The 14,516-nt window shown below is 42.7% G+C and overlaps 1 protein-coding gene across 3 annotated transcripts in view; it reads right to left on the reverse strand.

The window, feature by feature from the left end:
• Window positions 1-14,516, reverse strand: part of FOXP1 (forkhead box P1) — a 493,878-nt gene that overhangs the window by 312,886 nt on the left and 166,476 nt on the right. For 2 of the 3 annotated variants that reach the window (XM_040994813.1, XM_040994814.1), the window contains exon 3: window positions 7,151-7,211. The gene's annotated coding sequence lies outside the window, so the exon portion shown is untranslated. Of the gene's footprint in view, window positions 1-7,150; window positions 7,212-11,796; window positions 12,599-14,516 lie in introns of those variants that run through there. The other variant, XM_040994815.1, reaches the window with a different exon arrangement.

Genomic DNA, 14,516 nt, shown 5'->3' on the forward strand with positions numbered 1-14,516 from the left:
TTGGTTATGTGGAAATACCTACACTATTATTTCCCTGTATTCCATCCCTTGACAGATTATTACTGTCCACCACTGTCTTGCATTCAGGAACGAGAAAGAAGGACAGTACAGCAGCTCAACACATTATGCTGTGGCTTGCGGTGCCAGCATCCCATATCAGAGCATACATTGTTCTGACTGCTCCACTTCCCATCCAGCTCCCTGCTAAGACGCCTAGAAAAGCAGCAGAAGATGGCTAAGTACTTGGGCCCCTGCCACTTTAGAGTGGATAGGGTTCCAGGCTCCTGGCTTTTGCCCAGTCCTGAAAGTCATCTACATTTAAAGTGAGTCAATGGATGGAAGATGGTGTGTGTGCCATTCTCTCAAATAAATATTTTTTTTTAAAAGAACTTTTAACACACTGAGGTTCTAGAGAGGTTAAGATTTTTTTTTTTAAGATTTATTTTGTTTTTATTGGAAAGTCAGATATACAGAGAGGAGGAGAGACTGAGGGGAAGATCTTCTGTCCGATGATTCACTCCCCAAGTGAGCACAATGGCCGGTGCTATGCCAATCCAAAGCCAGGATCCAGGAACTTCTTCCAGGTCTCCCAAATGGGTACAGGGTCCCATATGGGATGCCGGTGTGTTCAAGGCGAGGACTTTAACCGCCAGGCCACACCACTGGGCCTGAGAGCTTAAGACTTTAAATGCCTTGGGTGAACCCTGATATGCTGCAAGCTGCTCACAGAGATACACATTGTGTTACTCTATGCATGTGGAATGTCTATGTTCGGTAAATCCAATGGGACAGAAAATACAGTAGCTGCTGTCAGCTACCAACTGCTTATAGACATGAAGATCTTTCTTGGGTAATGAAATGCTTGACAAATAACCAGATTAGGGGCCGACATTGTGGCATGGCAGAGTAAACAGTTCCAGGCAGTGCAGGCATCCCTGATGGACACCAGTATCTGGCTGTCCCACTTCTGGCAGAGCTCCCTACCGGTATGGCTGGGAAGACAGCAGAAGATGCCCCAAGCTTGGGCCCTGCACCGATGTGGAGACCTAGAAGAGGATCCTGACTCCTGGCTTTGGCATAACCCAGCTTTGGCCTTGGCGCCATTTGGAGAATGAAATGGCAGATAGAAGATCTCTTCTTCTGTATCTTCCCCTTGCTTACTCTTTCAAATAAGTAAAAACAAAACAAAACAAAACAAAACACAAAAAAAAACCCAAATTTTTAAAGACTATTTGTTTATAAATTGTGAATAAACTAGAACCCAAGCTATACTTTAAATGAGTGAACTGTATAATTATTAAATGAGTGAACTGTATAAGTTATTTCTTTGTTTATTTTTAATTAATTATTGTATATTTTATTTTTTAGAATGATTACATAGTTGATCAGGATAGGAAGGATCAAGGCTTAGGGAAAATTGCATAAACTCACTGCTTCCAAATTTGCTATTTCTTCTTGCTGTTTCTGGGGGAAGGGGAAAGACAAAGGGGGAAACCATTCATGACTTTTCATGCATCCCAGTGCCCAGGGATGAGGAACCGCCACCTCACATCAACATAGAGTCTCAATGTGTACATATTCCGAGGGTTCTGTCCGAGTGGTGTGGATAGTTCTGACATGCTGCCAATTTCACCAATCCGAGGATGATGTCACCCTCCCAATGTCCACTGGTTCTATTCACTGAGATTTTTTGCTGTCATCGTTTGTTTGGGGTAGTTGTCCACTTAGTTCTAATCATAATTTATTTTTAAAGCATTTATTTATTTTTTAACTTATTTTGGAAGAGTAACAGTGAGAGAAATTTTCCATCTGCTGCTTTATTCCCCACATGGCCACAATGGAGCAAGTACTGGACCAAGCCAAAGCCAGGAGCTCCATTTGCTCTGCCAACACTTGGGACATCTTCAGCTGCTTTTCTCTTAGCAAGGAACTGGTTCAGAAGTGGCGCAGGCAGGATATAAACTGTTGCCCATATGGGATGCTGGTGCATCGGGTAGCAGATTTATCTGCTGTGCCACAATGCCAAACTCATGAATTATAACTGTAATAAAGTACACCAGTAGAAACGGTACAAGAAAATCAAGGCAACTGCACAGAGATTCCATGCACTGCCTAAACACATATTCCCTGAGGTCCAAGCCTCCTTGGCACAGCATCCTTTCCCTAACAGTCAATTACAAAAGTTTGCAGAAATGAGTACTGTAATAACTATACATGAGTTTGAAGTGTTTTGCACTGAGACATCCCACAACTCCACTTTTAAGCAAACATTTTGAAGTATCCTCATATTTGCCCTTCCAAACACATATCATCATCATGATGGCCAGAATCCAAGATGGGCAATACAAGAACTGGTTTGAGTTCCAACTGATGTGCTTCTTGTCCAGCTTCCTGCTTGTGGCCTGGGAAAGCAGCAGAGGACGGTCCAAGTGGATGGGACCATAGGAGACCCAAGAGAAGCTCCTGTATCCTGGCTTTGGATCGGCTCAGCTCCAGCTACTATGGCTAATTGGAGTGAACCAGTGGAGGAGACATGTCTTTCTCTTTTTTTTCTCTCTGCAAGTCTGCCTTTCAAGTAAAAATAAAATGAATCTTTAAAAATAAATTAATGCAGATGGGTGTACAGGTGCATTTGTATGTGTGAATGAATTAATGGTCAAATGAAATTATCAGAGTGATTCAATCTATCAAGTAGTTATGTTCTCAGCATCTCCTTAAACTTGTTCTCCAGCGCCTCCTAAGGTGCCTGGCCCCCAAAGTAGAATTATTTCCCAGCAGCTCTAGAAACATATTGGGACCTCAGGATCATAACCAAATGAAACATTAACAGGTTGCAGGCAATTTTCTACTTTTTTGCTTAAAGCACACATGCTTACCTTGGGTTTCGCCACAGTATGTCAACAACTGGGCTTCCACCATGCAGATAAATACAATGCCGCGCAGGAGGAAAGCACAAATGGAAAGCGGCTGCTGAGCCAAGCAAGACAGCCCCAATTGTTATAAGAGAAGGACATAATGTTTGTATCATTTACACTGCTGGGTACTAGGGTCTCCTAGTCACATCAGCCTTGGCTTTCCCCAGTTGGAAACCAGGAGTGGGGATATTATGGTAGAACTGGGCACATTACAATGTCTACTGAACTGACTGCTATGTGACAGCGAATGTGGCCATCTGATAATGAAGAGTACTATCATGCAGTATCTTCATGACAACTACCTGAATCATAATTCACACGCTAAATGCTGCAGAAAGGCCATTTTGGTGGTGGGCATTTGAGATGCCTGCATCCCATATTGAAGAGTCTAGGCTTGAAACCTCAGCTCCACTCTCAATGCCAGCTTCCTGTTAACATACACCCTCAGAAGCAGTGGGTGACAGCTCAAGTATTTGGGTCTGTGACATGCACAGGAGAGACACGGAGCAAGTTCCCGGCTCCCCTCCCATTCCAGAAGTGAATCAGCAGAGGAAACGTTGCTGTGTTTCTGTCTCTCTGCCTTTAAACTTGAGTAAACATTTTATAAAAAATTAAAAGGTCCCTTTTAATGAAATGTTGTCAGCCAAATGTTTTAATCACATAAATATATGTCTCCAAAGACATCAGGGGGTATATTTTAGGTAGTCAAATGGCAGTTTTAGCTTATTTTAAGTCAAGAAATAAGTTTTAGTATATACAGACAATGTAGCGCATGTATTATTGCTCCTTCATTTAACATATAGGAGCCCAAACTGGGGATGACAACGGGAGAAGAACTGCAAGAACTTCACTTTGCTTTGAAAAGTTTTAACTTCTCACCTTGCTTTAGAAAGTTTTAACTTCTCATAAATAAAGTTTTAAATTCTCATAAATAAGTTGAGTATAAAAATAATAATCAAGAAAACAACAAATAAAATATGAAGCCTTAAGGCAGCTAAAATTTAAAAACAGTCACTTAATCTCTGTGAATTCAATGATGATCTTCAGTACTCATTACCATTCAGATTTCATCAAAAAATGATGAATTTCACAAACTGCATTTACATTTGAAGTAAAATGCATGTGGCTGAACTGCCACTAGGGAGAGAAACAGGAGAAAATGCCACATCGACTTTATTAAATCACCGAACCAAGACAACCACAACAGAATGGCATCAATGTAATTGTGACCAGAGCAAGTTCTCTTTTTTTTTTTTTGTTTCTGTCTTGACCTTCTAGTTGACCTTGGGTAAGTTGCTTACCATTTACGGGGCTACTTTCCCAGTCTGTAAAGCTGGGACTTTAATAATTGCCAGCTACCTCTCAGGAATGCTAGCAACCAGACTCATTTTGTAAAGCACTCAGATCCACTCGGAAGGAAATTGTTGTATCACTACCAAGGATGATGACTGTTATTTATGATTCTTCAGACCTTTGGATCTAAATTTAAAAAATGGCTTCATCTGTTTTTGTGAATTTGCCCGGCCACGTTTATGCACATAACCAGTTGTTCCCAGAGTGCCTATGTAGGCATATTTATTTGCATCAACACTGACTGCTAATGATTCCCAGATTTCAAATTTGAGGCATGGTATTTACCAAGAAGCTCATAGCATTTGACATCTACAGCCTTCCTACAGGGTGAGAGTTGGTGCTAGGTTTTAGTCTAGCATTGGATAGTAGGATCTTTTCTTTGCTTAGGGCTTACTCATCAGACAGAAACAGTTACCACCACATTCATTTTAGACATTTTTAAAAATAGTTCTAGCAAACGAGTTTTATTTATATCCAGCATTTATGCAAGGCATGGGTTTTGCAAGGCCTTAGGCTTCTTTAAAGGTACATGTGGGGTGAATATGCCAGTTAAAACGCTGGTATCCCATATTAGAACGCCCCAGTGTGAATCCCAGCTCTGCTCTTGACTCTGGTGTCCTGCTAATGTGCTTGGGAGGCAGCACTGAAGGCTCAGGTGGCTTGGTCCCTGCCACATAAAACAAGACCAGCACTGTATTCCTAGATCTGACTTGGCCATTGGGCTAGTGAACCAGGAGCTCCATCTCTCTGTTTGCCTACCTTCCAAATACATTTTTAAAAATTTAAGAGACATATATCATCTTTCACTCATCTGAACCTATAAACCATAACTTCCCTTTAATAATTGAAATTAGAAACAAAATACAGATGGGACAGATACTCCAGAGGAAAAATACATTAATAAAATGTTCATTGCGGATGGAGAAAAAGAAAGTGGTATATCAAGAACAAAAACAAGACAATAATGAAAGCTAAAATTAAGAAACAACAAGATGAAGAAACCACTACATGGATTCATTACTCGGCTTTCTTTGTATAAAGACTGGGGGCATCAAGAAAATCAAATCTTATATGATCCGGCAATTTTTCAAGGGAGAGGCCCTATATACAGGACATTAAAGGATGTAACTCATCACATATTTGATAATGACCATAAAATATTTTTAACCTTGACTAATAAAAATATTCCTGGAAGCTCTTCTCTCCCAAATTTCCCCCTTGACCCACGATATTTTTAAGTGTGAAAAATGCCACAGAATTGAGTGGAAGAACCCCATCTCCATTTTCTGATCGCTGGGTACAAGCACGGACATTATAAAGACAGCACATCAGAACAGAAAGAACCGCTTACAAGTGATCGCGGAGAAACCGATGACATCCTCACACTGAAGCTCTAACTTGCAGGAGTGCGAATCGGGAGGCCCTCAAGGTGATTCTGGTTTTCATCTCCTCCTCTACCTCTCCAGTTTGGTTTAATCCCAACTTTTAGCTTCACTACAAGCCTTTGCTAACAGTGGGGCACGAATGAAACGCCTGGCACCACCTTCGCAGGAGGAGCCGCCTTACACTGAGATGAATCAGACATGGCAGAGGCCAGGAGATTGCCAAGCATACCCCAACTAGCAGCTGGGACACGAGGCAACGGTCCCCAAGGCAGAACCAGTTTGCAGAGTTCTGCCCCAGACTAATCCTTTCATTGTTAAGAATCAGAAGCGAGCTGGGCACACAGCAAGTGTTTCCCTGAGTGATGGTGTGGTGGTGCCCTGCAAAGGTTTAAACAACATAGATGGTGAAATAAGATACATAGATATATTTGGACCAAATCAAACGTGCCAGAATGCAAATATAAACTCAATTCTATGTTCCTTCCTAATATATCCTGGCAGGGGAGAGATTAAAAACAAATGTGATCAATTGTCACATCGAAAAAGTTTTATAAAAACTCTTAAAAAGTATAAGGAGTCTGCATCTCTCAAATTCACCAACTTTGATTCAGTGCATTCAGAGCAACTGCTTGATTCAATCATGCTACAAAACAGCCTGTTCTTTTTTATTTTTTTTTAAAGACATGCAGCTACTAAATCAAATACAACTATTAAAGACCCAAATCCAAAAATTTACTCCTTGAGAAATATCAGATGACCAAATCATCTGTAAGATAATCTTTACTCTGATCAGAGAGATATTTTTGAAATCAAGTAAGTAAGTCGCATCCATAACCATTTCAACCAAATGGCTTTGCATCCCCCACCCCCGAAAAGCGATTTTGAGAAAATTAAATTTGGCTTTCATTCATCAAGCTACATGAGTCTCTCTGGAAAGTTCTAATTTTAAAATCAAGTACTCATTTGATTTGCAAGCAAGGTCAAGAGAACAAGGCAGCCCAGCACTGACATTACAGGGATGTGCCCCACACTGCTCGGCGGTGACATCAATGTGGCGTGTTGCTATGGTGCCTGACTATTAATTTCTGAAAGAAGGTGATCATCAAGCCGCCAGATGAACATCAATTGGATGACACCACTTCAGCACGCAGCGCTGACATGTGCTACTCTTGTTTGCAGCAAGTTAATTTTTATGAATCACCACTTCTGTGATGTGATTATTCCTGTCTAATGGTAAACCCATTGAGTCAACAAGCAAAAAACAAGTTCTGCTTCCACAAACAGTATAATCTCTGGGAGGGTAATGTGGAATCTGTAGACCATTTCTTAAGGGTAATCTTTTCTTTGAAGACTTCCCAGAACAGGCTCCATAGAGTATTCCCACACCAAGAAGTACGCGTATTGTTTGACACAGATGAGAAAACAACGGGGTTAAGATGCCGAGGAGGCAAGACATAGGCCGCTCAATATAAATCTACTAATCACATATATATTTACCTTTCTTGGCTTCTGTAAAGCAATCTTCAGTTATAGTCACCTCAAAAGGTCACTTCTTACCCTGAAAACAAAAGAGAACATCAAAATCCGGGTGTTAAGGCAGGTGGCATCCTCGTCCGCCTGGGACAGACACAAGCAAAGCAATAAGGAAACTCGATTCTGTTTCATAAGAAGCTCTGAGATCTGCACCTCTCCAGACCACACACTTTTGGAGAGAGAGGGGGAAAAAAAAAAGTCAAGGTAAAACTCTTCAGGTTGTACACATGAACTTGCTCTCATCGTGCCGTCTATCAATTTATTTTCTTGCGGAATAAAAGATGACTCACAGGCCTTTGTTTTTGGAAACCAGACGGCTATTTGAATGTGTGTCTCTGTTTGGTGAACATCCACAACATCTTTAATTTCATTAAAGTGGAGGCTCATTTGTTCTACGAAGGGAGAGGCTCGTTGGAGACAAGACGCATTATTCCACTTTGGACTTTTCCAAACAAATGAAAGCACCACCATTTTCAGCCTGGGGGAAGGGCTGGAGGGGGTCTAGCTGCCGATGAAAACTGTTCACAGAATGTTTTCCACTTAGCATAGATCTACCAGATCTACGACGTTAAATATAAATGGTTCACGTCAGATGAAATAAACAATTGAAATCAAGCTTCCTAAAACACAAAGAAAGCAGGGAACACATTTTATTCCACATCTACTCCTGCATCTGCATATTCTCTTATGCAAAGCAGTGAGTAATCCTCTAAGAAACATTACAAGCTGCCTCTTTCTGCCCATGAAACTGGGATCAGCATATGGCACAAGTGAAAAGAAAAACATTTGTTTATTAATTTAGATCAAGTTTCTAACAGGGTACAGGATTCATTCCACAGCCATTGACCAAATGCTCATGTAATTTTTTTTTTCTAAGATGCTGAAATCCTATCATCATTGTACTAAAATGTTTACATCCTTTGCTCGCTCCTGAACGCAATATGGAATGAAGTGGTTTTGATTTTATAGGGCTATGCTCCTGCTTGGCCCTGAATGGGAAAAAGCAAACACCCCTGAGAAGGAAAAAAAAAAAAAATCCTATTTCACCAGGGTGAAAAATTTGAAAGTGGCACTTTGGTGTGTACTCTCTTGGAGGAGTTGATCTCAGGCCAATTTATGACATTTCCACAAGCAAGTGTATGCAGATTCTTGCCATTAAGGTTGGAAAAAGATGCAGGCTCTGAGTGAAATCATAATTTTCATGTTTACTGTAAGAGGAAATTGGAGGTTTTCACCATAAATGTTCACCATTTGGGTGGGGGAAAACCCTAGCTCTGAGACTTTAAGTTACTATTTTGCAACCTGCCCAAAAACCTTTGTGTTTTTACACAAAACAATTCAAATTGAAAATGAAAATCGTGTGCTTTAAGTGCTGATGTGTGTCCTCGGGATTGGTTTCTCCAAGGGTGAGAACTCCAGTTCAGGACTAGTCATGATGAGGAAGCAACACCCAACTGGGAGCTCGGCAGAGCAGCCCCCCAACACACAAACACAGCCTGGGGGAGACACAGGGCCCAGCTGGCGGCTTCTCCCACCCCAGCACCCTCTACCTCCACCACTCAGCAAATCTGCAATGGAAAGCCAGTGAACTCTGGCAGACCCTACTCGATTCAAAGCAAGAACACCCCTTTCTCCCTCCTTTTCACTTGAGATGTTCTCCAGTGCACGCACTCTAAACTCATTTATGTTTATCTCTGGAGCTGTGTCTACTTCGGCACGTTTGGCAGTCGGACGTTAGAGTGTGAGACTTTGCAATGCAGATGAGATCTGCTATCATACAGGCCTAAGCAAACAACTGGACCTCATTAAAATTTAATTTTTTTAAAAAAAAACTGCTGAAAGTGCCTACTTTGAATAAAGTTATCTCCAGCGCTGCATTTGAAGCTGCAGAACGTCCTGAGGTAGGCCCTCTTTCTCTTCTCACCTATCAGCCCACCCAGGGCAGCATGTGAGTGAGCACTGGGAAGCTGCCTCATATTGACAAATTACAAGGGGGAATTTTTTTTCCTGGGTGGAGGTTGGGGGGGGCAGGATTAATCACAACAAAATGATAGAACTGACTTTCCAACACATAAATGCGGAAGCAATGCAACATTGGCTTCATTTAATTTTTACATATACATAAAAAATTGCCAGTGGGATAGATAACTCAATCTTTCTCCATTATGAAGATCTATAAATTTAAATAATGCAGCTGCACATTTGATCACTTGTTCACTTATTTCTTTTGATTTTAGCTTTTCTTTTTTTAAGAAAAAAGATGCATTAGCAAAGCAATCTCAAAGATCTTTTTTCGCTAGTTTTTCTGAGAAAAGATTAATAGTTCAACAGCTGTTTGCCATCATGCTAAATTAAATGAAATGTGTCAATATAACAGACAAGAAAATTAAGGGGTAGTTCTGGGGCTAAGTCTGCATTATTACAAGCTCAGAAGAATCGGAAACCAACAACCAGGAGAAAAATCTGCATTTAATTTTTTCCAAAGCATAAAACTTCCGTTTCTAAAACTCAATCTGCTTTATTTTATTTTAAATTTTTTTTGTTAATCATTTTTACTTTGCAAATATTATCTACTATTTACCTGTGTGCTTCCTGGCAGTGCAAGTGTCAGAACTAAAATTAGATGATCATGTAAAGCTTTTGTTCCCCCCCAAAACATGAAAGAAATACATTCCCCTTCAGCCCACTTGTCTTTTTAAAAAAACGCTGTCATTGCACAAAGTGCGTTATTTTTCCTTTTTCTCTCTTTATTACACTTTCCTATCAGGCTTCAGGTTTTCAACGTGAGTCAAGGACATGATAAACAGAAATGACACGCTTTCCTTGATGTCATTCTGTTGACAGTTAAGACCCTGCAAACACAACTGTTCCATGGCCTCTTCGCTACTCCTGGCGACAGCATCACTCACCTGAGGTCAGGTGGGAACCACACGCACCAGGATCAAGAAGATACCCAACCTCAGCTGTGACTGCTACGGTCAGAAACTTACTATCCCCTCCTCCTCACGCTTCTGAATTCTCCCCTCAAATTAGACATGTCATTTCACAAAACCTGTACGTTACTGGAACACCTGGCCCTACTTCCTCTGGCTGTATCCTACCACTCCTTTATACACTGTGTGCTGCCAACTCGAGCTGGCAGGTAAGGGTGCAGGTGCGCTCTCATGTCAAAAGACTAGAAATGAACAGTATATATCCCCCTTCTCTCATGAAGAATATTTCCCCCTTTTCTTTCCAGACAGGTAAAAGAAATTACCTGCCACCCAATTTCTACGTCATCTGTCGTTTTTTACGCAATTATGTGAAAGTGACTCTCCAGGAGGGCCGACGTATTTCATCTCAACCTTTGGCCTAACAAATGCTGGCTGAGGACTCATCCTGTGCCATCTCCAGGGAGACACAAGAGAAGCCGAGTCAGCCCAACAGAAAGTGGGCAGCTCAGGAGGTCCTTAGCTTGAGGACCCCTTCCTTTTCCAAAATTCAGGAACTGCGTCAAACGCCCCAGGCTCCCAAATCCGTTCACAGACACTTCCGCAGCACAGGTTCAAATGGCTCCTTTCCCAAGATCGCTGCTCGTAGGTAACTGACCTTGTCTGTCCAGGACTTTTTGGAAAACAAAAGGATGCTGAAGGCTCAGGTGGCTTAGCTGAAGAGGGTGAACACCAAGGGTCATTCGGGTTTACTGCATTTCAGACAAGAAAATCCATTCAGAAGTGAGCCCTAAGTGTTTCCTGTGGCCCACGATGGCTTCAAATAGAAAGAGCCAGAGCAATGCAGAGGGACTGGAAGGAAGAGAAAGAAGGAGAAAAACAGGAAAAGAAAAACCAAGCAACCACTGTGCAGTCCAGGCTTTCTGAGAACGCAGATGACCCTGGCCAGCAGCCACGCCTGTCCGTCGTGCACACACACTTTGGGTCTGTCATGCCCTCACCTTCTCTGTGCACTGCCTCCTTTTCCCTTGCATATATCCTTGTGTGCTGCCTCCTTTCTCCTTCCAATGTGAGGCCCTCACCAAGTAACAGTGACTCAGTTTGTGGTCTAGTCCAGCAGGCTAAACTCTAAAACACTAATACAGACAATGGCTTGGCCTGTGGCGCAGACCACCCCACCAGGCTGTGCTTGCCCAGGGAAATGACTTCCGGCTGGTTGTCCCCAGCGACTCTGCGTGGACCCAGCTCACTTGGAAACATGGCTCTCTCCTACCTTCGAAAAGCAAAACCCTGGTCCTGGTCATGTGAATGTATTTTATAGGTATCCTTTAACAGCCTTTAAATGTTGAAACCTAAAAACAATATTTGCTGTTTTCCCTTTGAAGCTCCAACAATGCCTTTGTTTTAGATTTACCTTTAGTGTGCAATAAGAGTTAATAATCAAATCCATCCCAACCCCCACAAATGTTAAACAAAAAGATAAAAGAAATGCAAATAGCTATTGTCATGGAAAGTTAAAGTACCTGTCTGTATTTTTAAGTGAAAACTATTATCTCTATCAATCAAAATTTAAGAATACAATAGCGCTAATCACAGAAGGTGCTCCGACAGAGTTACTTTTCCTCGGGTAAAAAAAGTATTTTTCCCCTTAAAAACCGAGTATAAAAGTCATATACTTACAATTAGAGAGTGTTTGTAATTTTATGATTAGAAACCTTCAGCAGCCTCACTGTTAATAAATGCTTCGAAGTCTCTAGACTGATTTGTACCCAAGAAGACCGAGGTCCCTACATATTTTAATAAGGTTGATGAAATTTTATTGAAATTCTCACAGTTTCCAACCTGCGGGGGAATAGCACACTCTTCCGTTGGAAAGAGTTACTCAAACGGCCGCGGCCGTGAACTGTTGGTGAGAGCTCAGAGAGCCTGAGCGCCTGGGCCCGGGCTGCGCCCTCTGCCCTCACTGCACGGGCCAGTCTTCTGGGGCAGCTTGCCCTTGTCCACCCTGGCAGCTCCTTCGCGCAAGGGTCACACTTGACTCTCAGAACGCAAGCACAACATCATGCTTACCCCTGAAGGATCTCACTGCACCAGGCATCCATTCCCCTGAGCCTTTTTTTTTTTTTAATTTTACTTTTAAAAAACACAGGATTAGCCCCTGAATACAGCCCTTTCTAACAGACAGTACAAGAAGGGGAAGCGGTGGGGGGGAGCAAGACTCCAGATAGTAAAACAAACAGCTCAAGATTACAATTCCTAGAGCAAACAGTTCAGCCAGGATGCCATTATGCAGACTGAACCTGGGTGGAGGTCTCCTCCAGCGTGGGGCCGAGAGGCTGTCACTTCCCACCCCCCCCGCAAGATCAGATTTCCTTCCCTCCCGACCGCCTCTCTAAGCATCATGGCCAACATCTCTAGTGTGCTATTAATATCAATGAAGAGACGACGCGATTTCCACCGAAGAAAACCCTTCCCATTCCGGCGCAGACCTTCAGGGAGGACCCTGGCCCAGGAGAGACAATACCACGGCAGAGTGGCTCCGCTTTCTAGCAGTTCGGTCTTGCCCACTGTATGAAGGCTTTTAGCAAACAATGGCAGCATTATCTGCAGGATAGTTACAAAACAGGATTTGTGAGGACAAAGAATAATAAAGCTGCCCCTACACCATCTCTTTTCTTTTTAATTCTCTCCAGTCCCATAAGAGCCTCTTTGCCTGTCCAAAACCTAGCCACGCTTCTTCAGAGGCACCTGTACTTGTCTATTTCAACACAGTCAGAAATTGACGACGGCTCTGGATTCAGGAAGCAGGATGGCTCTCAGGAAGTGCCCACAGGGGCAATAAAGTGCCCTCCCCCCCCCCAAGGCCCCACGCCGAACATTTGCAAAATGAAACAAAGTATCGCCTGGGCTTCACACACACTTACCAGATCATGGTGAGGAGGAGGCAGAGCGTTAAGGCGGGAGAAGCGATTCTCACACAGGGGAAGAAAAGTTGGGAGTTTCGAAGGGAGAAACTAGAGGCGCTGGGAAAGCGTGCCGGCTCTGGGGCTCCCAGGCTGGCGGCAGGGTGAGGAAGGACCGAAGGTATGTGGGCTAAACACAACAAAAGCCACTGCCTTACTCTAGATTAAATATGCAGGAAGAGGCCCCTTTGCATAAACACAAACACTCAGCAAATGAATAACTGGCTCAATCAGACGCCCGCTGTGCCTTCTACCTGTCCTCCTCCTGCCAGAGACACGGCCTGTTCCAGGGGACGGGACTAAACAGGAGATAGTTAAATGTTATGTTGCTATAATAACAATTAAGATGAATTGCATTCATTAGTAATTAAGAACTCACTGGAGAAGAGGAGGCTACAGAAGGAGGTGTGCAATGCTACAGTTGCTATCTCCGGCTACTCCCCAAGAACTTGGTGGAGTTTTGTGGTGGGGTGCACTGACATCTCTAAGGCTCAACCGGAGTTTCCTACAGTCACACCGTGTCGTCACCACTTACGGCCAGAGCTACACTTTTTGCTTCTCAGCCTTGTCTCATTACAAATTCAGCTTCCTAAGTCTGAATCCAGAGAACGATATATTTTATGTACAAATATAAACTATACCCAGGCACATGCGCATATACATTGTACACATGCAATTCGAATTAAAAAGAATAAACAAGTCACTTAACTACACCCTTCAGTTCCCTAATCATTTACGGAAAAATACTTTGAGTTTCCCAGATAGATATCCTGAATGCCTGCCTTTCCCATGTCACCAAACCATGACCACTCATTTAAAAACATTACCCGTATATTAGAAAAGATGCTTTTAACTGAGTGGCCTCAACCACTTACAATTTTGATCAAATCACATAATTACCGTCAACAATTTTCTCCATTTCGGCAGAAAATATGTCATACCTCAACATAATTTGTCCTTAGAACCTAGGAATCTAGGCAAGAAGAAAAGCCCATGGCCACCACTGCCTTTACTCGGCACGTGGGGTGCACGCACACTGCCCTCCCACCCACGTGCCAGCTGCGTGGGAACATCACTAGTCTACAGTACATGGTACAGTATTAAAGCTGAGTTCGATCACAATCGAGATAAGGTTGTGTTCCCTGAGTGTCTTCTAGAGTCATCTGGTGGGATGGGAGTGAGGGAGGGCTCTGCTGCAGGGAGTGGGACCCGCTGCTGGGGCTCAAAGGGGAGCACACTGCTGGAGCAAAGCATCGACGCCCAGCATAGGAACCAGGCTTTCCACTTCTAAAACAAGTGTTAATTTCATGAGCACAGCACTGTCTGCAAGAGGTGTCCTGCCAGGGGGAAAGTTAGAAACCATGACTGAGAAGTTTTTCAAACGGCAAACAAAAATCCCTTTTTGGAAATACATACATATATATATATATATGTATA

Source organism: Ochotona curzoniae, unplaced genomic scaffold (genome assembly GCF_017591425.1).
Source record: "Ochotona curzoniae isolate NIBS_2020 unplaced genomic scaffold, NIBS_Ocur_1.0 contig_908, whole genome shotgun sequence".
Classification (NCBI taxonomy): Eukaryota; Metazoa; Chordata; class Mammalia; order Lagomorpha; family Ochotonidae; genus Ochotona; species Ochotona curzoniae.